Genomic DNA, 25,656 nt, shown 5'->3' on the forward strand with positions numbered 1-25,656 from the left:
GCATTATTTGCACATCCTTTATTACATTGGAGGAGTATTTGCTCAAATTTTGAATTAGCTTGTTATTTTAAAATCTGAAAACCTCCTGGTATTCAATACAAAGAGCCAAAATTCAGCAACTACCTCTTCGAACAAATGAACATAAGCATATTTTGTGTGCAAAAAACTATACAGTAGAGTTTACAAGGATTCCTTTTTGAGAATTAGGTCATGGTAAAGTAAGTAACAAATACTTGAAAACAGTAATGGGGGAAAGCTTCATAGAAAATGAGATGAATTTCATCATTAAATTGTCTTTAAATAAAAGCCCATAAAGTAATAGAGTAAAATTAATGTTTATTTCCCCTTTTCCTGTGTTTGATAAAGAAGGCATATAAGGCTATTCTGTTTTTTCCTGACAAATATTTTGGGGGGGTTTAATTTTGCTTCCTTAGAATACAATGCTTTTTAAATTCTGTTGAAGAACTACCTGAATTTCTTTTTTTCTTAGGGATATTTGTTGATTAAAGGGAGATAATTCTGAAGTATTCTTTAGGCATCAGAATTATAGAAGAGTTGCCAAAAAATAATAATTTTTTTTTAAAAGTCCTACTTAAACATATCTTCTAATTTAAACTATTAAATTTTCAGCCTTTTAGTTTTTTCTAGGGTTTTATTTCATTAATTCTCCTGGCTACACGCAAGTCCTAGAGCAGGCAAACATCAAGTCTCTAAGTGTAAAACAGAAGCAGGAAAAGAGGAAGACGACTCTTCGCCTGATCAAAAGAGTCAGGTTCATCAGCCCAGGCCTGAGGCCAAACCAGGCAGCTACCGCACTGGCCTTGCCACGCACCGCCCCTCTGAGAGGGCACGGCAGCTGATCCTCGCAACGTGCCCTTGTCCATTCTCATGTGACAAAGTTACTATAAATTCATCCTTCAACTGAGAAACTAAATTTCACATGGAGAAAACGTCAAGATATGCCCTTGTTGTCATCCTCTTCTGCCACTGCCATCTTCTGGCTAGTGTAGAAATCCCCGTTGACCCCCATCCCAAGGTGCCTGACTCTCCAGGCACTGACTGGGGAATTTCCTCGCACACCTCGTGGCTATGAATTCTTTAACAGTTGGGAACATAAAAATTAGCAGCTCTACTCCTAGCTTCAAACTTCCCTAACTCCCATCTAGGCTTACACTGTGAAGTTTGCAGTGCAACCTGAACACAATTTCAGAGCAGACAGATCCCAAGCTGCTCATCTTTAAGAACAAGACTCAAAAAAACAGGGGAAAAAAAATTCAGAAGAAAACCGTATTGCAGACAAACATCTGAGGACTGTATTTACTGACATAGAGAAAGAAATCAAAAGCATTCACTTGACTGAGAAGACAAAGTCTTCCCCTCCTTCCCTGCCAAATGATTTAAACAGTAGTCTTCTAAATATCCACAGACCAGATCTTTTTAAAGATAGTTCTGAAGAAGCAGACAGGCAATGACAGTGATATTCAGAAGTTCCAGACTACATTTGTTTCAAAGGAAGTTAGTATATAAGCACTTTTGAGAATCCACTAACCAATCCTTTACACACGGTAGATTTTTTTTTTTATACAAGTCACTTTTGAAAATGAAACATAGATTCATAAAAGGAAGTAAGTATTTTTCAATTTTTGTCATTTTCTGAGTATCACAATATAAAAGAAGTTGGTTGGCTTTTCCCTCTTTGATCTGTTTAAAATGCTACTTAAATTTGTACATTTTTGTGAAAACTGCTACTTCTTTAATTCCATAAGAGAGATAATGTAATTGTAATTGTAGTGTGGTATTTTTGTGGGTGGTTTTCAAAGTACACAGTATGTAATTAGCGATAATGCAGAGAGTTCCTTTGTTTTCTGGTGGACACTCAATTTTTTTTTAAATTTGGGGCTTTGTGGTTTTTTTTTTTTTTTTGCTAAGTAAATACTATGTGATTGGACATAAAGTGGAGAGTGAATTAATGCTCTTATTCACTTGTGGATATTTACACTTTAACATGACAATATCCTATTTTAGACCACATGTCCTGCAGAATATTTAGAGAGAGGAGGATTTCTTCATCCCAGATGCAAATAATTTAGGAAAGAACTGCAATTATGAAACAGATGACTGCTCAAATCTTCCTGCAGGACAATTGACTAAAGTCAGCAAGAGCCACTTGGGAACTGTAAAAAGCAAAATCTGAGTAAAAAGTACACTATGGTACAGCAATGTCATTCCGCTGTGTATACATGGCCATACTTTTGAAGATAATGAAAACAGGGCATTCTCTTCAGTTTCACTGAAAAATGAATGTGTCCAGCAGCTCTGAAAATCAGGGTAACACTGAATGAGTGGTTTGAACATAATTATTGGGTATAAAAAACCTATACTGAATAGCAAAATATGCTTTTGTGAAAAAAATATCCCAACACCATGCTCATGTGATTTCTCTTTGCGCAACAGTACGGCAACAAGTGTCTTATGAGCAGCTCCATTAAATGTAAAATCAAGTATCATGCTGCTAATGATTTCAATGCATTCTTACCAAATAGGTATAATCCTAAAATGTTTTTATTCAAAGATCAGCAGAAAGGAGAATACATGATATGTGGAATAATAATGTATTGATTTACAATCTTCTTCTATCTATAGTTGTACTTTAAAGCTCTACTGTGAAGGAAAAAAAACTAGAAAATTCCAACCACTCTTCGGTTCATTTGTGCAACTGGTTACATGAACACCTAATAAGACAACATAGGAGAAGACTGTAAATAACTGGTTCTTTCTGTTATTGTATAAAACTAACATGCAGTCAGTTATTTGGGAAAGATGCCCCAGATCATACATCATATAAGGACCTATGGTTCACTCTTTTCACTCTATTTTTCTTCCTTCACCTCAGTTTGTTTTGCTTTGCTTTTTTTTATACATTTTATTTCAACTGAGAAGAAAAGACTAAAGCTCTGCTATCAATATTCTCCAGAGATGTAAAGTCCCACTGATGAGTATCCTTTTCCAGTCCTGGAGACAACAGGTTTGAACAATTAACTTCAAACTCAGAAAACGGTGAGCTCTACAATCCACAGCTTGGGTGTGTTAGCATTATATTTTTTTTCCATGACATTTAGCGAATTTAATTTTGTCTGATATCAGCAAAAGAAATATCTAAACACTGCTCTCGTGGAAGCTGCACAAACACTGAAATAGAAGGAAACTATTGTTATCCTCGAGAATAATATAACTTTACCTTGCATGTAATACCATGTAAATAATGTTAAAACAAATTCTGTAACAGTAAATATTAATAGTATATACTATACACATAATATAGTATAGTATATACTAATAATAGATTGTTTCATTCCTTAATCAAAATTTAAAAATAACCCTTATTATATTGCTTACTCGTTGTTATTTTGGTTTTGAAAGTCAAGAAAAAGCTTGTGTTTCCTCTACATGCTATCTTATGAATATTATTTTAGTGGAAAATTAATTAAAATATTAATAATGTCCCAAGGTTTTATTCTAAACTCAGCATTAATGGGAGTCTGATTTAGCCTACTAAAGGACTAGACCTTTTATACCAAGTATTTTTGCCTTGATCACAAAACAGTCATGGTATTACGACTCAATTCACAAAATTCTTTTAAGGTAAACAGTATAGAAAGCCACTTGAAAATTTATTTGAAAATCAGTATCATTGATACATTTACCAAGTTACCAGTAAAAAAATGTACTTCTAGGACTTTTTGTTTCAAAAAGATCTTGCAGAATTTCAGATTTCCCTTAAAACATCTGGATGTATAAATATTCCTGTAACCATTACTTTCTCTTTTCACTACTACAAGCTGAAATCCTGTCCCTGTCATTCAGGGAACAAACCTCTCCAAAGCCTGGAATACTTGTTTTCCATCAATTTTACAGTATCTGAAATATAAAAGACCTGCCAAACCATGTCTACACAAAAGGCAGGAGTAACTTAAAATAACACCAAATCTATTTCAAATAGGTAAAAACACAACTTACTTTGCCGCCTTCTCACTTTAAATTTATGTTGTTACTAGCCCAACACACAATAAAGGAACTTCACTGAGTAGAAAATGAAGAATATAAACACCAGCTGAGAGCACACTCCTGTAGACTGTCTGCACATTATCTGTGGGTCTCTAAATGCTAACATTTTAGCGTATATACTTCTCACATTAAACTGCCAGATAAAAATTATATACTAACAAATTATTTAGATCATGTTTCATAATAACTCCTGAGGATCTTTTAGAGTTGGCCCACTGACTCATTCTTCCAAATGAAAGTAAATCGAATAATTTTCATCATTCATCCACCATCTAGATTAAAAGATTCACTTCCACAATCTTAAACTGCTGCCAGGAACCAGATTACTGGGAAACACACTTACGCTTTTCTTTCCAGTGCCCACTGTTAGTTTTAAAAAGTTTGCCAAAGTTATTTTTCCATTTTACAGTAGTCCCACAATATTTCAGATCCTCCTCCCCACATGTAGACACCAGTACAGTTTCCATAATTAATAAACCTGCCTCTTTAAAAAGCTTTGTCACTTATTTGAGCACAGGTTATATAGTACAACGTTCATTCAGAGGAAAAGAGTTGTGTTCTTTTAACATTTTCAACAAAAGCACCTACAGGTCAATATTTTATATCTGTTAAGTTTTATACACACAGTTATTTTGCTACTAATTTCTAGTGAGAGGGTCCAAGAGTCAGAGCAGGACCCCATCGCACGTGGACGGAGCCTGAAGATGACTCTGTCCATGTGTTTCCTGAGACAAAAGAGGCAATTCCACAAAATTAAATCAAAGGCTGAACAGATGACCAATAGAGTGAAATTAATGAGACACTGTTTAAACTAGTTGTAACAGAAATGTAAGGATCATAAAAAGACCTTCATGGCTAAGCTATTCAAAATTTATTATCACGAATAGGTGGGGAGTGGTTCATACTACACACGTTATTTCTGTGGACAAGAGGCAGGCTGTAAATCAGGGGGCTGGCAAAGCAGGGCAGCTGACATTTAACAGTGTGTTTACAAACTAAAAAGTTACATTCATACTTAGCTGACTCAAAATTGTCTTTTATTTAAGACAGGAGCAAAAAACCACTCTGCCATTAAAGAAGTCACGGAACAATGTGATTTTTGCCTTACAAATCTCCTGTTTGTCATCACATTGTACCAATTTGGCACATGCAGTTTGTACTTACGGTACTTTTTAGATGGGATGTCAATGTCTCAATAAGAGCTAAGTAAGAAAAAACCCCTACGGTACGCACTTTCAAAACCATGCAGCTACAGCTGGCAAATCCAAAATCTAAAAAGAAACATCCGAAACCTTGCTAAGTTCCTTGGGCTTACAGGAAACCAATACTAGAAATGCAGCAAGAGAAATCTTACTTGTTATTGAGATATCCACACAGGATGAAATACAGATTTTAGCATTTGGAAGGAGTTTGATAGAGCTGATTATGAACAGAAAACATGTATTTTGCAAAGCAACAATCAAAATGCTGTGTGCCTGAATTAACTGCTTTGGGGCCAGGACGTCATCCATATCTTGAAACAAGAGTCAGATAATGCATTAAGAATATCAGCAATCGTGAACAAACTCAAACCCCTTAGGAATATAGTCAGTGAAATACATGGCCTTCTATTCCAAATTCAGGCTAACTTCAAGTCAGTTATTAACAGAGTACTGTAGGCTAAAAAAATGGCAAGGTTCTCTTCATTATAAAGAAGGTTGCTTATTTTTTCCAATCAGTTCATGGTATAGATTCCTGTTCTATGATCACACTTGTCATATTGACAATGCCAAAAAGGACAGATGTGACAGAAATTTAAAGATATGGTTTCTGGAGTGGCAACAACAGAATAGGAAAAGGAAAAAGAAAAAAAAATGAGGGAAAGGAAAAAGGGAAAAGGGAATAGGGAAAGGGAAAAGGGAAAGGAAAAAAGGAAAAGGAAAAAGGAAAAGGAGGGAAAAGGAGAGTGAGAGACCCTGGTATCATAAAATCACAAAAGCTTGTTTTAGTGTTGGATGCCCTCAACAAATTCACAGTCCCCTCAGAGGTTTGTGATTTAAAGATATGATACACGCAACAGCCAGAAAGCTCACAGGAAAACAAATCATACGAGCAGCAAAGGGCAAAAGTATGCAGTTCTCTACTACTGAGAAAGAGAGGGACTAGCCATTAGCGAAGATATTTGGGGTGAAAGAAATAGATACACACGCAGATACTCTGTGCAGAGCAATTAGATAAGGCTCCTACAGATATGAGTGTTGTAAACCACTAGGAAAACACTTTGCTAAGATGAAGTGTCATCACCACACACAGCTCCATGGCTGGCTGATTTTGGAGAGGCTGAATCTTGTTGAGCTGCTACTCTTCTGAACTGTCTATCCATTATATGCCATACAGTGCTGAGGGCTAAGAAATTTGGACACCTCAGGGAAAACGAACAGAGGCAATCATATTAGAAGAATGGAAGTATACATAGGTGGTAAGCCAAACTGAAGGAATGAATACCAAATGTGAAGTGAATGACAATCTATTTACACAATAAACTTCTATTCTGTAATACTTGCGCTTATTTGCTGTCATTAGAACAATGAGATACAATAACATATGTATGATAAAGGCAAAGTAAGGGGAATAGCATAAAATGAAAATAGAAGAAAGCACCCAAAACTACTTTTCAACATGTTTGAGGAGCATTGGTTTGATTGGCATTTTTGTAACTTGGAGAAACATGAATATTGATTTCTTCCCAAATATTATTTGATTCGCAAACTCCAAAGACATTTGTTTGCGTTTTAAGAGATCAGTGTACTTCAATACTATCAGTGTGAAAAGACAGCAAACAGAAAGAGCAAATGGTAAAAAAAGCACCACCTGGAATACAAACTAGATTTAAAAGGACTTATAAAGGGGCTTAACAGCTATATATAAAGCTAGTGAAAAATTTATGGTCCTGGAAACTACATATACTCTCAGAAAAGATACCATGCCTTCCCATTTCTTCACCCTGTCATATGCCAACGCTCTCTAAATGAGCGAAGTAAAAGTTTTGGACAACTGGGTTTCTATGCTCGGGCGTTCCTCTGCTGAGCTTCGGCAAGGCTGCGGTGAGCGGCGGCAGGGCTAGCCCGCCCTGCCAGCATGTGCTGCCCCAGAGGAGAGTTGCAAACTGATCCCTGCTGGCTCCTCCTGTAGATACCACAGTAACTCAAAAATTTAACTCAAACACCTACTCCGCCTGCGTATATACAGAGAACTTGGAACCAGATTAATCAGATGGAGTTTCAATGCCGTTTACATTCACACCTGAAAAGAAGCACTCCTGATTATGCAAGCCCTGTTCTCAGCCACTCGCTGAATCAACTCCTTATGACTCAATCCAGATTTCATGGAAATCAACAGTGTACTGTGTAGCCCTGTACAAGTCACTCAAGCATCTATGGGCTCGCATTACACTAGCATGTTTGAAATTTAAATAAAGTATATTCCTTTGAAACATCCAACACACAAAGGTAAGTTACCATGTTTGGAGAGGCAGCAAAACATTTGCTGAGGCGGCTTCCTGAAATGGTAACAATATTAGAGATTAATGCAAAAATCTCTTTCTTCAATATTAAATAAAAAGAACATTCTATATTTAAAAAAAAAAAGATATTGGGATTTGGACTACATTCCCAAACTCAACCAGACTAAGAATCATATAAGGAGGAAAAAAAATCTTATGTTTATTCATCTTTTGGAGATGCCAATATATTGACAGAGATATGAATAAACATAAAACTCACCATCCAGTATCGGAATTAGAATAGCAAATATTGCTGATGGATTAATTATGTTTTTCCAAGCTATTCAGATAATTAGACATACTAAGTTCAGAGCTATTTTTGCAATGATAATGGACTTGTTCTGTTGTGGTCTATTTAACAAACTGTTGGACGTTTTTTCTAAAGCTTGTTTACATTCCTGTACATCCCAGCTTTATTGATATTCTGTCCTTTGGATTATAGTGTCATGCCAGCAACACCATTGAAATAGCTCAAGACAATATAAACCTCGCTTTTCAGAGCTTCTACAATAAATCAGACTACAGTAACTCTTCAGATGCTTCCTAAATTGAAGTATGGCATACTATGCTAAATAACTTTCTTTTTAATTTTATACACGTGCACGTGTGTGGGTGTGAGAACCCTAGACATAATGGCTTCCAGTCAGCAAACTGTTTCAGAGCTTGCATTAGTTAAAATTGTTCAAAATTGTATGTAACCTTAAATCATATACAGACCACTCACCAAAGTCACAAAGAAACAGAACAAAATTTAGGTATTTTCGGTCTCAATGCTTATAAGTAACACATTTAAATTCAGGCACATACATGCATGCATAACCCTAATCATACTAGGCAAATTCTTACCTTTTTACTGAGTCAGCTTTTTAAGATGCAATGTATATTGTACCAGAGTCCCACCCAACAGTCTAGTATCACATCAGTCACATCAGTCTTTGCATTTATGCTACTAAAGAAGGAGCGCTTGAGGTGCCAGACATCCTCAGCTTCCAACACAGTCTGAGACAACATTCTGCACCTCATGCAATCAAATATTCCAGCAAAAGCACATAACCAGCACTGGCTATTCTGAAATATGGAAAGCTTTAAAAAGAAGCATAAAATATACAGCTTAACACTTGCTTGTGCTCGTTCAAAATCAAATTAAGCGATCAAAAGAACAATCTACGCTAGCTGTATCAAGAAATCTTACCAGCCACAGAAAGCTCATGCATAACAAATATGTATATGCATGCATACGTTTGTTTAAGATATAAACATATATATTTGTAGTCATTCATGCTGTCTGGCTGCAACGAAAATAAACAAAAATTGCATAGCGTTTTTGAAAGACCACAAACACTTAACACTAATATTATGGAAAGGTGAAAGTGTCTATTAGTCCAAATACATTTCAAAACATGGTTTTGTTGCTAACATGTTACAAACGAATAAAACCAAAATATGAAAGGTAACAGAAAGAATTGTAGAATTATATAATTAAACACTGCTTCTTTCTTTCTGGGTACCTTTACTCACAATGTGCAAATGTATTATGCAAAATAACATTAAAACAGAATCTGCATTTTACTCTTGGGTTCATTCAATAGTCAAGATGAGTTATAGAAAAAGAAGTTAATTTAGGATGAAAATAAAGCATTTAAAAATAAGATTTTTCATATTGTCTTTCAAAGAGCAATCCAAACAGAGACTTGAAAAGAACAATATATGTGTTTCAGTGTAGGTCCATTTAAATCTCCACTTTTCATTCATATTGCACATCCCAAGAGTCCTGCAAGGACTATTTTCTTTCTTTGTTTTTTTTTTTTCTTTTTTTTTTAAAAAAAAAGAGAACTCAACTGCATTCACAATCAAATGCATTATTAGAACATATATAAGAGCTCTGAATAACTTGAGTATCTTAGCCTTGTGAGTACTGTATTTCCAAAGTTACAAATATGTGGGCTGGAAAGGATTACACAGTACTGAATCACCTTATGTAAGCAAAATTTTAGATGAATTTCCATTGTGTATTCTATTTTATAATCCCAAGATATAAAATTGCATCTATGCCTCATCTTTTTAAAGCTGTTTGTTTTGTTTTTTTTATTAAGCCCTCATGCAAATTAGAAATGAAGATTTATTTATTTATTTATTTATAACATTCAACCAAATCAGCTTTCCTGGTTTGTTCTTGTAGCTTACAGTTTAACTTGAGATTCATGTTCTCAGGGGATTCAGGTTCTCTGTCCGTAACAGCTTTGCTTCTCTAAGCAATGTACTGACTATGCACAAGACTGGGATTGCAGGAGTTCATTTCTGTGTTCTTTATTGAAAAATGTTATTCTGTAGGTGGCAATTAAACATCGGATAGTGTGAAATAATATCCTTAAGGGGCAAACCTCAGTTCTGTCCTTGCATTACCCTTGAGTCTCCAAGAAAAAAATTGAGCTGATGCATATGAGGACTGACATGCTGAGCATGAGGTTGCACAGTGGGTTTGGTCAATTTAAGCAAGGATTCCGCTGGACAACCCTGCCCTGACTTTTTGTGTCCTTCCCTTGGGCTAGTACTGTGCTTTTACAAACACATAGTGATCTACTTCATCCTCCCCATCACCCAGCCTCCCTCCGCAGTTATTTTTTGGTTATACCCATACCCTAAATTCTCTCCACACCCAGTCACTAGGTTGTCGCTATACAGAACAGGTAAAAAAACAGCTTAAAGGCAGAAAAAAGTAAGGCAGGACCGTTCCAGGCCTAATCACCCTAAGAGTCACTTGGCTTTATCTAAGCTGGTGTGCACTGATATCTTGACACATTTGAGATGGTCTTCCCCTGCTCACAAGGGAGCCATGCCTCAGGATTCTCACAGCATGTGACAATTCTGGAAGTGGACTGGCAGAGAACACCAGGGACAGATTCAAAGCCAGAGTGTATCAATCCCCAACACAGAAAAAGAAGAGTGAAGTAGCTAATGATACTAAAGCTATGATAGTATAACACTTAACTGTGTGTTAAGAAAGTGTCCCAAATCATGGAGCAGTGATATATCCTGTTACAAAAACGTGTGTTTCCAGCATTTCTTTTTAGTAGTGTTACCCACTTTGGTTTGTCTGTCTTTATGTGAAACCAATTCCTCCAGTGCTAGGCAACAAAACACGGCTCTAAGTCAGTCGACTAGTATTTACACTTACTTTTCCATCTAGAAGAAATTCAACTGCAGAGAGCAATTAAAAATATTAAACATTTCCAGTGTCTTTTCTCTATCCTTCTTAAAGGAATTAAACCACTGCTGACACAGGAGGAAATTAATTGCTCCTGACTGCAGCTAACACTTCATAATCCCTTTGAACTCTTCTGGTGAACATGACCCTCACTTTGAGATACAATCTCCAGAGTGAATGAGTATCTACTACCCCATAAACAAGCCACAAAAAATTCTTTATTATTTATTAGAATAGAATTCTTCATCACCCTTGGCATTTGGGTTTCTCACCTCAAATGACTTGTTAAAACTCAAAACTCCAGTAAAAAATTCTTCATATCACAAAACAGTCTTAACAGATAGCAAGAACATACACATTTGTTCAAAGTTGCTCAAAAGTCACTGATGATGGAAAATCAAGTAATCTTTATGCTCCAGGTCCCAGTATCTCTAACTAAAATGCATTAAAAGAAAAAAAAATCAAGTTTATTATCCTTATCTACAACTTGTAGTATGATATTTTCACAATAGCATTCTGAATCTTCCACCTCCCAAGAACAATGAACTTCAGAAAATAATACCAGAGGAAAAATCTCTCTTGCTTTCAAGAATATAATTTCAGAAGTGATTCATTGAAAATAGTGTAGAACGAAAAAGAGTTGGGATAAAAGATGAAAATGGCTATTCTATTTGCTTTGTATTGATTCTGCTTTAATCTCTGTGTAAAGACTAGATATTTCTAGGTGCGGGGCACGGCAAGTAAATGGAATGAATGGGGCATCAAAATGACATAACAGTACTTAAAGTCTACTGTTCTTTGTTATATAGACTGTTGTATATATATCTATGAGATGCTTATCTGCTCTGTACATCTAATTCCAGGAAAAGAAAAGAGAATACTGCTGCTGTTACTCTTTTATTTTTTTTCTTTGGAAATTGTTTTAATGAGGCAATTTATTTACAAATATTCACAAAATCAAATTCAGATGAATCTTCTATTCATGTAAACATCTAACAGAGAACAAACTTGATTAACTGAAGTCTTCTCTGTTCTTGAATTCAAGCAGCAAGCTACATAACTTAAACTGGTTTTCTATCTGAGTTTTCCCAACGGCCATTGGAAACTTGAGGGGTTTCCCCCCCCTTCTGAGAACAAGAGAGAACTAAATCAAAATTCAGATGCTTACCTCTCAACACCAAAATGAAGCATTGACCTGAACATCAATGCTGGGCTGAACTCTTTAGGAACTGAGAGGCTAAGAGACTACACAATTACTCCACTGAGCCAATGTGCTATTTCCATAAATGGCTTATTAAAAGCCTAATAAATGTTTCTATGTCACATTACTTTTAAGTAAACTGTGTTTTTTCTCCTGTCCTCTCTTCTTGCCTACTCCAATTAATAATGATTTGATTCATAAAATGTTCAAGGATCAAAAAGACAACAGACATCCTATTTGCCTATAATACATACTGTAAAAATGCAGGGACAGGAAACAAAAGCCAGTTAGTCATTTTAAAGCAGACAAACTGTAGGTATCCTATGAAAGCAGCACAGTAACAGTCGCAGTACAGAATATAATGAATCAAAAGCCTCACTGAACCAATAGACAAAATCAGCCTACTGGTCATCCTACAGTTTACAGTTTAGCATGATGCCATTCCTGCTGCAGATGCGCCTGGACAACCAGACCAACCTAACGCCACTGCTAAGAATCTTGTAACCGAGCTTGCCATTTAGTAAAGCTCCTAAAGACATTCTGAACCACAAGTGCGACTTTGTTTAAATTTCTCTGTGTTCTCTGTCACATGCTTCCCTTTTGATGACTGGGTTCACATTTCCATTTAAAAGATACATACCGAAGTGTTCTGCTACACGGTATGTTCTCAAGAGAATCCAAGGAACAACAGAAACAGGTGAACCCTTGGCTGCCATCATCTTTTTGCAATATCAAATTCACCTGGGAAAGGCAGCCACTTCTAGGGAAATGCATTTAAGATATTTAAAAATAATTTACATTTTTAAATTTTGTAGAATGACATTTTCCCTCATTTTTTTTTCCTTCATCTTACATACTTAAGACTCCATTTTATCACATTATGTCAGTGTTCATCCAGCAAAATATTTGTGTTCAACTTTAAGCACATCTGTAGGCTCATGTCAACAAGATTATTTAGTCAGCTTAGAACTTGTTTAAATTTTTTTTTGCAGTTAAAGACAGAGAGCTCAGCACCTTGCTAGATAGGACCCTTTCATAAAGCTAGGATAAACTGGAACCCCAATAAGAAATTATTGTAACGAGTTAGAAAACAGGAAAATAGTTCTGTAAAATATATTAATATTTTCTTCCAGTTCATAGGATTTATCTGGACCAATTTCTAGTTCTGAAAAAGGTTTTCACAATACCTTTTATTGCTGTTTAAACCACTATCAAAATTGTTTAAAGGTAACAGACGTGATTTTATGGTAACAAAATGGATTTCTCGGTAAATATTTTACAGAAAAGATTCAAGACATGACTGATGGAATTCTACTAAAATGTAAGAGAAATGTCAAAAAAAGCTCATAGTACGTGCAGCAACGTTTTCACCACAAACAGTGCTTTTGAGAAACGATAACAGATCTTCACTTATAATGAACAGAAATATGTTCTACAAATAGACCCCATAACATAATTTAATGTAAGGAATCAATGTTTAACAAAACTTGCTGGATTTGGACTAGAACAACTGTGGGCTTGATCATGTATAGGTGCTGACTGCTGTGATTCAGCTTATTGAAACCAACAGGACCAGCGTCCAGCCCTAGCTATTCTGCAGTACGCACACGCTCTTCTACTCGCAGCATTCTGTTCTTCATCATGCTATAGAAAGCCTTTCTTCCTACATTCCTCTAGAATTATATAGATAAGAAGCACAGACAGAAGCTGTTCACCTACTTCTCACTTAGGCTTCCCAGCATTGTTTTTTTCTTACCCAGTGGTGGAGCTTACCCAGGCAACGCAGGAGGGAACACCTCCTGGCACCGGGGAAGAGAAGAGCAAGCCCTTTTGATCTACAAAGCCCTGACACTTTGCACCCTGGTAAGAAGAGGCTGGTGCTCATTGGATGTCACAGGGCTTTGTGATTTACTTTACTTCCATTATCCAATTCAAGCACACTTTCTTGGCTAGATGAAGCATTCTGTCTAGCTATGCGCAAAGAAATTTTGTGTAACTCCTCCTGCATAACGCGTTTTGAGAGCAGCTGACTGGCATTATTTGCCACAACCATTTGGGATACAGATAGGCCTCTGAAGAAACAGAAGCTAGAGGAAGATGAAGAAATGAGTGAGCCAAGGAGGAGCAAATTTCCTGCAACGTTTATAGCAGTAACTACCACTGCTTTCTACTCTCCAGGGAGTAGAATACAGCTAAGTATTTACTTGGCTTATTTGAAAACAGTTTTCCTTGTAATGGTGCATCTAGAGACAAGACTAGCAAAGAGTACTTAGTTGGTGTGCATTTTCAGTAATAGAAAAACTTTCTACTTCATGTGCAAGTTAAATCTTTTCATCTGTGAAATCCAGTGCTAAACATGCATTTTTAAGGATGACAATTTCTGCCTTTTCCAGTCTGCACTTATAAACAGGGACCTGGCCTAGAATTCAACTACCTGGGCTGGATCAGACAGTAGCCTTTTCAGGAATGTTCCCATTTGATGAGAGATATCAAGCGTATGTAACAGGGATGATGACAGACATAAGACTCCATACTTGAGTAGTCCCTTTAAATCAGGCAGGAAAAATAATACTATTACACACAATGATACAGTGAATTACTTGTTGATCACATAAACATAAAAGAAAGGATGAAAAACTCAGTAATGCACATGATGAATAAGCACAAATATTACTGAATAACAGTGTTACTCCCGAGAGGCCACATTCCTGGGCATAAAATGTGGTAAGGCAGGGCTCCACTCCTAAACTAACATGAATTTGGGTGCCCAGCAGTACTTAATGCTTTTTAAAATCTTCCCACAAATTAGATTGCTAAGCCTGTCTATACTAGTGTATATTCAGATTTGCTATGAACTCTAGGCAAGTACTTGATGGAAGGAAACGTCCCACAAACTTTTGTGAGCTACTCTTCACATCAGAATTTTGTGAGTTTTACAATTCCCATTTTCATTAACTACAAGAGGTTAAATACTTTCAGCTGATGAAACCCAGTAAGTCATTTGCAAACAACTCCCTTAGTGCTCTTCTGTTCCACCCATCTTCGTGAGCACACAGCCAAGGCCTCAGCTTTGCTGGGCTTTGGGTCAGGAATCGGGGATGACAGAGGAAACTCTGGACTGTGCGCTGTGCACGATCCCGAGGAGGACTGAAAACTAGTCCAGCCCAGACTGCTGCATCTGGTATGCAACTACTGACAGCTGCAAGGGACCATTCTGGCGTTGTGGATTATTAAATGGTGTAGTACCTTAATCACTGTTCTTCTATTTGAAGAATGTTTTCTGCTCTGGGGCTTGCAGAGAAGTTTTATAAAGCAAAAAACCTTCAATTGCTCAACATCCAAAGGACCTTTTTTTGTGTCAGTGAGGCAGCACTGTACCCAGACAGCAATGAAAAATTGGACTCTACGTGTGTTCTTATAATGCATACATATGAAAAAGATAACCTCTCTTTAGTCAAAGTGTCATCACGTAGGCAGTTTAAGTCATGTTAACTGTTCAAATATTTAAAAAGTCAAATGTATTCATTCATATTTTTTAAACTTCAAAGTCTTTCTGATAAATCTTATTTTGTGAGAAGAGCTGCCTCCTTCCTACTAAGCAAAATAACGGTTACAGAAAGAGATTTAAATATCAAAATCTTTATTTGCTAAAAGTTCGATCCTAAAGACTGTATTCCAGCACATTGTCTTTGAAGTTAATACGGAGTTATACCTGAAAAACGACAAAATTTAGCATTAACTTCTAGCTTCTTAATTGCTTTTAAAGCATGCAGGCAGCTTTTTCTTTGCTTTTCATGAAAACTCTCAAACACAGACTTAGGATAGTTGCTACTAAAGCTTTGTATGAGTGTTCAAAACAGCCACCATCTGCTAAGAAGCGGAGAGAAGAGCCAGTTTCTCTTCTGAAGTTGTTATCACAGCACATGACAAACAACTCGGACAGAAAAGAACAGTGATAGTTCTTTCAAACTTTTGTTTTGGTATAAAACATGAGAAGTGGAAACTATTCAATCTTTACTAGCTTTGTAATTCATTTTAGAAAAAGGTAGAACTGAAGCCTGCTTTAGCAGATAAAACACTAATCCTTTCACCTCTAGAACAGCTGTGTTGTCTAACACAAGTTCCTAAACAAACAGAATTTGGTGTTCTGCTTTGTGATAGTAGTTCATATCAGAAAACTGATCACCACACACGATTCAGAACGATCAGCAGTCTTTGGCAGACAGACTCAGCGTTAAGCTATCACAGGCTGTGAATCATGTCTTATCCTAGGAAGGGTGTAATCGGGAGGAAAGGGCAGAGGTCAATAGCAAGGCAGTGGAGGACAGCAGACATTTTTGACCAGATGCACAGCATCTGGTTATATGAATAAAAAGTCAGAACTCTCCATTTTCACCATTAGTCTGACCTTCACTGTCCCACTCACTCCAGGATGGGAAGGAGCAAATGAAAAAAGAAAATTAAAATGTTAAAACAATTACAGTCCTACATATGACCTTTAGAAATTTAGATTTGAACTGCTGAGTGAGGTTGAATGCAAAAAGGTCTGACAGCTGTAAAGTTAAACATTTTATACATATCAAAACTGTAATATACCTGTGGAAAGCTTTCCAACAAAATCTTAACCATAGGCAGCCTCTGCAAATTTTGAACTGTCTGTCAGCAACAGGAAATTCAGAATTTTGATCAGTGCTTAGCTTTTTGAAGACATTTACTCTGAAACATTCTCTATTCCATAAGCTATACGCCTTGTTTGTCAATGAGTCAGCTCCTGTTAATAAGTCATGCAAAATGATGCAGATTGAAGTTATGCAAAGAAAATTATCTTTCTTGAAACTACTGTGTTAGCTGATTTGCCTACTTAACATGTTGTGACAGCTTCAAGATCTTGAAACTGTCTAGAGGTATACACAAACCATTAAAAACTCCAAGAAAAGCTGCATTTGAAATAATAGCAAGTGTCAAAATATCTTGGAAAACGTAGGGCAATAAAATATTAATAACAAAACAGCTGTTTAACGGCAGCCTACCAAACACTTACAACATGTTGATGTTATTTATACAAGAAGCGAGGGTATGTCACATTTGGAAAATGATGTCCTATGGTTCTTAGGATGCTTTAAGCACATATTAGGGAAAAAAAAAGGAGCTATTTAACTACATTTAAATTTAACCAGTGTAGTAACAAAAATGACAACTTACTTAGCTAAAAAGCTTTCTTTGTACACTGCCTCTTGACAGCCTTCAAGAAAATAAGAACAAATAATGCCTTATTCTGACATTAACATTTTTATTACCTGTTAGTGATTTTTTTGGTTGGTTTGGTTTTAAGTACCAAACACACAACAGCAGCCAGAAGACCCCTATCATCCATATAGGTTGAATGAGCTTAAGTAGATCTATGTGACTCCCAGCTCTAAGAGACAAAAAGAAAATAAAAGCTTCAGGTGGTACACTGAGTATTTAGATTACTCTGCAGGATTAAGGATCATCAGAATAAATGGATTTTTTTTTTTTATGGTCTCCAATTTTGAAAATATTGTAAATATGTAAAATCCTTTTTAAAAAACCTAGATAGTGACAGGTTTAAGCACTCCAGTCTGAACCTGTAGTTGCAAAACTTAAAGAGCACAGAGTAAGTTGCCTTTATGAAAAAGGCTACCTCATCCTGTTTTTTACAGTTTGATTTTCTGGACTCTTTAAAAAAAAAAGATAAACCTTTACTTACTTTTCGGGTTTTGTTGGGGTTTTTTTGTTGTTTTGGTTTGGTTTGGTTTTTTTAGAGTGCCATTTTCTTAATGAGAAATTGATGAATGATGACATCTGGCAAAAGAAAAAAAGCATATGGTCTAACTAGCTGTTTCTACAGAGGTTAAAATCAGCTTTGTAATTTTCTCTGGTTGCCATTATGATTGACAGGTCATCAAATAAATCACTCACTGTTCTCCCCCTCTGTGCTGGTCCTCTGTACCATCAAAGACACCAGGGGGTAAATTTGCACTTAGTGTATGAAGAATTAGACACGCAAGATCCATTAACATAAATGGGATTTTTGCACCTAATTCCCTGCACACTATGCTGAAAAATGTAGCCATAGGGTATAATATTCATGTTTTCTTCCTTATTCTATTTATAATTTTTAATTATAAATTTCTAGCATAATTGGGTTCTTCTAAAGAAAATGAAATGCCTAGTACGTTACCTAAAATATTGTTTAAGACCCTTTAGGCTTGATGTGGAAGAAGACAGGCAGTATGTATCTATGCGATCCGAAAACTCAAAGAAACTAGGGTGAAATAGGATTGTTGATCACACATTCAAATTGGCTCTGCTTCCTTCACAGCTATTACCCAAACCTAACCTGTTTCAGCCCAACCCATCTTATCCTCATCTCTCTCAAAAAGTAATCAAAATGGATACAGTATTTGAAAATTAGAAAAAAATAAAGGGTGTTTAAAACCAACTCAGTTACTAAAACATGGGCTTATTTTTTTAAAAAATTATAATTAGAGCAACTCTGGATCAATGGAATGGGACAGAAGGGTGTTGTTTTTGAGGCTTTTTCTTTTGTGATCCCTCAAACTGTTAGATAAAAGCAGTTTTTCAGATGATACTTAAACGCAGTCTGTTGCCATTCCTTTGCTTTCATTGAAAAATTCTGAAATTGGTTTGATTTACCTAATTTCAATCTGCAGCACTTTTAAGTCTTTCATTTTGATAAATATGCAAATACTCAATTTGGGTTGATCCATTTTCTTTTTTCAGAGGCTTAATGGCTATACTGAAAAAAATATAATTCAACTGCATTGACATAGAAATGAGATATGAAAAGTTCATGCTCAGTACATGATTTGCTATCCTAAAAGACTCCCAGTTACAGAATGTAGTACCTTTCTGTAAGCAGACAACCTCCTTCCTTGCTTTTCTATCTTAAACTAGCAAAGGCACCAGAAAGACTTATTGAGACTAGGCTGTTTGTCTATGTTAAACCTGTGTGGTATGACCAACATTTTCCAAAGATTCAAAAAGAAGTGGTCCTTCGTACTGAAGGGCTCAAAAAGAAAAGACAATAGACAAAGTTTCAGGAACAAAAAAAACTAACAGAAAGAAAGTGCCATGAGGGAAGATGGGGCAGGTTCAAAGAAAAATGAATGAGCTGAATAGCAACATAGAGTTGAGAAGGCTGAGTTTGCTATCATACAGCTTAAGATCTGCAGAATTGAGATAACATTAACAAATTGCCAGGTCAGACAAATAATTTGTTGTATTTATTAGGGATTGAAGAGAAGCCAAAGCAAAGAATGCTGTATCAGTAAAGAAGTTGACAATGAGGATGAATCAAATAAGTCTGATATCAGACGTTTTGTTGAGGGAGATACTGTGAGATTTTGACATAATGGGCAAAAAGGAAAAGTCAAAAATAGCTGCTAACTCACAGATCTGAACAAGAATTGTCTTTTTGAAAGTGGTGATGAAGAAGGGGGAGGAGTGTTGAGAGATTAAATGCCTCATTCATTTTGGCTAAGGTTAATATTGCAAAAAATGTCAATGGAACATGCCAGAGACATAGAAAAACACTAGGTGAAAGAAGAAAGGTCAGAATGGATGTGTTAATTTTGCAACCTATTCAACACATTTAAATTTGAAAGATACAATATAAAACTGTAAGATACTATTTGGACCTTTATTTCCAGTGTTTGCTACCACATTTTCTTCTATACTCTCAGAATCCACTTTTTAAAAAAATGTAAATTCAAAGTCTAGACAAAGCATGTTCATATAAGAACAGTATGAACACAATCTTATTTTCTATCTTGGTCCCTTTCTGATAAAGCCTGACGAACAGTGCCTCTGTTCTTTTCAGGTCTGTTTTATATAACATAAGCTTGTTTTGAACAAGTATTTTAGTAAGTAACAGCTATGTCTGAAATAATTTCTATAAAATGTTCTACTTACTGTTTAATCTAACAACTTTACACATCACTTCAGCAAACAGAGAAGGGAAACCTGCGCCCATTTGCTTCTTGTATGACAAGTTTTTATACCAGAATGTATTTTCATATAGTATAATGGGGCTTTTCATACTTTCTTTTTGTTAAGGTTTTTGTTTCTCTTTACTTTTCAGAAGCATTGATTGAGAAAATGCTGCAATCTCTTCAGTTTTCAAACAGAAAAACACAGCAAGCCTGTTCGCTTTTGTAGGCATTTTTTAAGTTCATAGAGATTTTTTTTCTCTCTTGCTACAGTCAAATACAATGGGAGAAATACCTCCTGTTCATATTAATGCTCTTTCAAATGTTAAGGTCTAGTTCATGTTTACAACATCTTATATATGGTCCCCTCATATCTGACATAACCAATTATCCAAACAATGCTAACACTACCTTCATTTCTGCTGAAGTATACATACTTTTTTCAATCAGTCCTGAAATTATTGGGTAAGAGCTTTTTTGGATGGCTGCTAAAATGGACATGGTCATAGTCGTCATCATTTCTCTCCGTTTTATTAGTCTGCATTTTTCCATGATGAACAGAACTTGAACTGGCGGCTACATTTCTAATGTTTCCAGAACTTCTCTGTTGTTTTCATTTACCTAACAGCTTATGGTACTCCAACTGAAGCTGAATCCTCTGTGATTATACTTTCTGTTTACTATTGCTAGATTACAATGAACATAATTAATAACACAACACTAGGCAACTCAAACACTGTGTGTCAAACATGGGATATGACAAATTGAGAGTCAAATAGATCCAGTTTTATTTCTATTGAAGACATGATGAAATGCCTAGCAAGTTTCCAGAGATGGTGCCAAGAGATTAAATCTTGTTAATAGCACAGAAAATCAATGTTACTTTCAAGAGATTGCTGATAAAAGATTATAGAAATATTTTGTCTCATAGGTAACAACTAGCCCTGTTGCCCTTACCTTTTAAGTTCTTTATTAGGAGATTCAAAATACTCCTGGTGACATGCTTATTGTAAATTTTTGGATTTTTATGGATTCAAGTTTAAGAGCTTGTTTGTTTCCATTTCCTTGTGGAATATTGTTCCCTGGCGCTCCAAAGAATTCGATTTCCAACAAGGGCACAAGATACATATTGCATAGAGGAAGAGTGATCACTAGTTTAATTTGTACATAGGTAAGTAAAATATACATATACGTGTGTGTATAATCTAAGTTGCCTTCATTGTGGTTTTTACTTGCCTAGTTTTGTTCAGAAGAAAGTAAGTGGCCCAGATAGTCAACATTAAATGTATGTTTTGTTCCTTTTAAAACATGAAAGGAAAACTGTGAAGGTGCTTGTGCATGTAACTGCACTCTGCTTGAGGGCACTGTATGAAAATATATTATGCACCTCATCTTATACTTGTCTAAGAAACTCATTGTCTGCCTGAAGTATTTAAGCACTGTGAAGCGTTAAAAATGTGGTCTTCAGCATCTTCACCGGTAATAACAAAGCTTGCAGTTTTGTTGCAATGTAGTTGAGTAGACGAACAATATATCCCTTAAAATGTCAAATGAAACTGCTATTTCCCAAGCACTTCTCAAGCATTACTGTTCTTTAAATCTGACTCTAGCTCCCTTATCTATCTTGCTTTTCTCTAAGCAGATTATAATTGATCAGACTTATCGGTAATGTGGTATCTTGAGTTTATTATTTCACGAGCTTTATTGAAAGAGTCTCTTCTTCCCCTGTCCAAAACTGAGATGACTTTGTAAATGCTGCTTACGGTAGTACTGACCACTTGTGCAGATTAACATCTAATTTGTTTGCCCACTATCACCTCAAGGTCTCTCAATGCTATTTCTTCACAGTCATTTCCTCTCAGTTGTATGAGTTTTCATTTTCCCCTGATGAACCTTCCTATGTTCATTATGAAATTTTACTAGGATAATCTATCGACGAGATAGACAAAGCAACAAATACTCTTTCTTTTTTTGAAATTCCTGAACAATGATGCTGAAAAGGAAGACCCTAAAAATCATCATGTGAATTTCTCTGTAATCATGTTTCTTTCTCTTTATCAGAGGAAGCACATTTTTGCCAAGCTGCTTAAGTAGTTTCATAAACATTTTGTCATAATTTATATTGGTAAATCACTTGAAAAACAAATTTCTTCAAATGAATTGCAGCCAATGCTGTAATTACAGCCAGTTGGGAGGTGCAAGTAGAATTTATTTTTGTTTTCATTAAAGTGACATGAGAGATACTGTTCCTTCATTGGTCAACATAATTCTGTCCCCATATTTAGCTTTACACTGTAGAATCTTCCTACCTCATATGAAAACCTTAAGCCAAATTAATCTCTGGAAGAAATAATTAAGAGAAAAAATAAATTAACCCGATTGCCAATATGATTACTATTGAATTTATGATACCATGTACCTGGTTCTTTATAATACCGATGAAGAGGCTAGATATATCTGATGAATATATCTAAAGATTCAAAATCACTAGAGTTAATTAACTGTCACTAAGGCAAAGTCACTCAAATATAAAGTTATTTTGGAAAATATTGGTAATCATGATGGTTTTTGGGGTGGTTCCTTGGTTCAGATAGAGAGTATCTTGTTTTCAATCATAATTAATGTATTATTTTATATGTATATATACACACACGCATACACACACAAAGCTTGTAAGTTGAGAGACAGATATCTACATATCATATTTACATTTATTTATCATATTTATATATTTATTTATAATAAGTTACTTGCTAGTGAAAATTAATTCACCTACTTCCTATAAATTGTTTACTGACTAATGAATGCAGAAATCTTCCCCCACCCCATGGCCAATGATCACACTGAGAATATTTAGTCCCTCATATCCTTGATTTGATTGTCTGTACTCTGAAACTGCAATGCTTGCACATGAAGGGACCATTTTATGGCAATAAAGTTCTTCAAAGATGGCACCATCTACTGAAGTACCATTTGCAGACCTTAATTATTATGAGTTTACAGGAAAACGGTGGAAGAAACCTACCATGTAGTTAAAATTATTAGGCAAAAGCAGCTTCTCTTTCAGTGGTTTGTTGCTATATTCCACAAAGGAATACACAGAAAATAGTATCTTATGTAGTCCTGCGCATAAAATTGAGCAGCTTAAAATGGGCAGACTTCTTGTACGGTTATTTTGAATAGTTATCAAGAGTGCTAAAACCCAACCAATCAATCAAAAAAACCCCCAAAAAACCAAACAGTAGTAACTGACTGTAAATTGATTTTTAAAGGTGAGATATTTAAGCATCCCACTTATTTATGGATTATTTCTTTCTAGACCAATAAACAGAAGAAATATGTCTAAATTATTTTAAATATTTAGGTTTTGCATAAATGTGTTTCATAAATCATAATAGTGCTGTGTTTTGGGACTTTATTGTAAACATAATTTCTCTTCGTTTAATTCATAACTATATTTGTATTTCTGAACTGAATATAAAAACCATAGACAATAAAACGAGTATTCTTGTGCTTAATTTGTGAGTAAAAAAACCCCAAAATCATAAAACTGTCAGGCGTTGACCTAAAGGAGAGGTAAGTATAGAAAGGACGTAAAAATTTACTCAAGAAAGAAACAGACCTGCCTATTTATGTTGTTAATTTTGTAAAACAAACAAACAAAAACCGCACACAAAGAGCAGGACACAATCTGCTTCATATCCCATGTAACAATATTGCAAGTTCACCAAGTAGATGTTTTTATTTCTTAGAGTCTTATTTCTACACATCAGCTGTGCAACCTAGAAACTTCGAAGTTTTTTGTTTTCGTGGTTGTGAAAACAAAAGTGGAACTGTGAACACCTAAGTCTCAAACAACAAAAAGGAAATAAACCCATAATATTTGAATCTTAATTTTAAGCCTGTTATAATTCATACGGGTTTGTTTCCTATTTGACTGCATAAGATTATCTCTGCTAAGACCGTATCTGATTTTGTCTCACTAAACCCTGTACTAACAACAGAGGAAAGAAGGAAAGATTCTGACCTAAAATATATGGAGAATATTATCTTAAATGTGTTAGTAGTCCCTGACCTTTCAGACTTGGTTAAGGAATGGACAAAGTGTCTAGTAAAATTTAAAGGAAGCTGAGAACTCCAGACAGGGCAGCTGGCAAGGATAAATCCAACATCAACGATAAAGACAAAGGTCAGGGGGCAAATACATGAAAATTACTTTGTACAAGTGAGGACAGCAATACTGTCACATCTGTCATTTCTTTAGAGCCTCTGAATAATAATTTCCCTTGGATCAGGACCCAAATGAGCCTTATAATATGAGACTCTAATTCCCCTTTGGGTAAAAGCCTCCTGTAAACATAATGATAGCCCAAAGATTACTGGAACAGGAATAAACAACATCACTTGGTCACACAGAGGAACTGCACTGCAGACAACTCACAGTTATGAAATATTCCTCATTACCAGAATGCCCACAAAATGACATAGGCAGTGCAAGACAGAAAGAGCTTCAACAAAAAAGGATTCGAAGTAATCAGAATTGGAAGACTAAAGGAACTCCTTTCTGAGTTTGGATATATACAGACAGGTTAAAAAGTTCTTTGCTGTGACAGAAGCTTTTAGCCCATGACTAGTTGAGGTGTGTATCCCCTTCTCTGCAGCATGCTGTCCAGCACAAATGGTGGCTTGCACAGAGAAGGGTAAGATGTGTAATCTGCATCTGTACTCAAAAGATAAAAGGAAGCCTAGAAAGCTTAAAGCAGTGCTGTGTGCAGTTAATGCGAAATCAATGGTAGCAAAATATTTTAGAGCTTCCAGTGACTCATGAGCACAGCTGAGTAAGAGGCCACCACAGGCTGAGAAAAAGCAGCACCTTTTGATTGAGACGTCATCCTATGAAAACAGACCTGAACCCCTTGTTCCTTTGCAACGTTGTCGGGGTCTTCAAGAAAGGAAAGATTAGCATCAAGCTTTAAAAATATGTTATTTAGAAAAGTATACACATACTGGTCTCAGCACTTGGATGATAAAATTGGCTACTGACTGAAATGGAAATATATCGAACAAAGGACACTAATCACAGTAATAAATATTTTTTTTTCTGAACTCCTTAGCAAGATAAAAGGTATACATCTGATATTTTTGCCCTTCTACATTTGTTTTTGCATTTCCCATATCTGACGGAAGAAAGCATATGCACACATGCAATCCACCACTTTGCAGCAAAACAATCCATATTCATATCTGGTAGTGCATTCTGTAAACCTGTCTTCAGATAACATAATTGTAATGTGAAGTGATAAATGCTGAATAAACACTTATAAGTGTTTCTGTGCAAATGAAAGTCTAAAGGCACCTAATACTAGGGGAAACATTCAAGCTAAAATAGGAATGGCAATTGTACAGAGTATTCGCACTGTCCTCATGACATCCAGCAGGACTGGATAATGTACAACACACTGTTAATATTTCCAAAAGAAAAAAAATCCAGTTGCATAATCTAAGATTCCCATGTGGCAGCGTAGTGTTCAGCCAGGATTAATCATGGCCATAATGGATGGTAACAAAAACACAATGCCTTCGCTATTAAACTAACTTCAAAGTCATAACACTTCCCATGCAGTAGCAGTACAATTCATAAATTAGGGGAAAGTATTTGACGTTCATTTGT

This window comes from Calonectris borealis, chromosome 15 (genome assembly GCF_964195595.1).
Source record: "Calonectris borealis chromosome 15, bCalBor7.hap1.2, whole genome shotgun sequence".
NCBI classification, from domain to species: domain Eukaryota; kingdom Metazoa; phylum Chordata; class Aves; order Procellariiformes; family Procellariidae; genus Calonectris; species Calonectris borealis.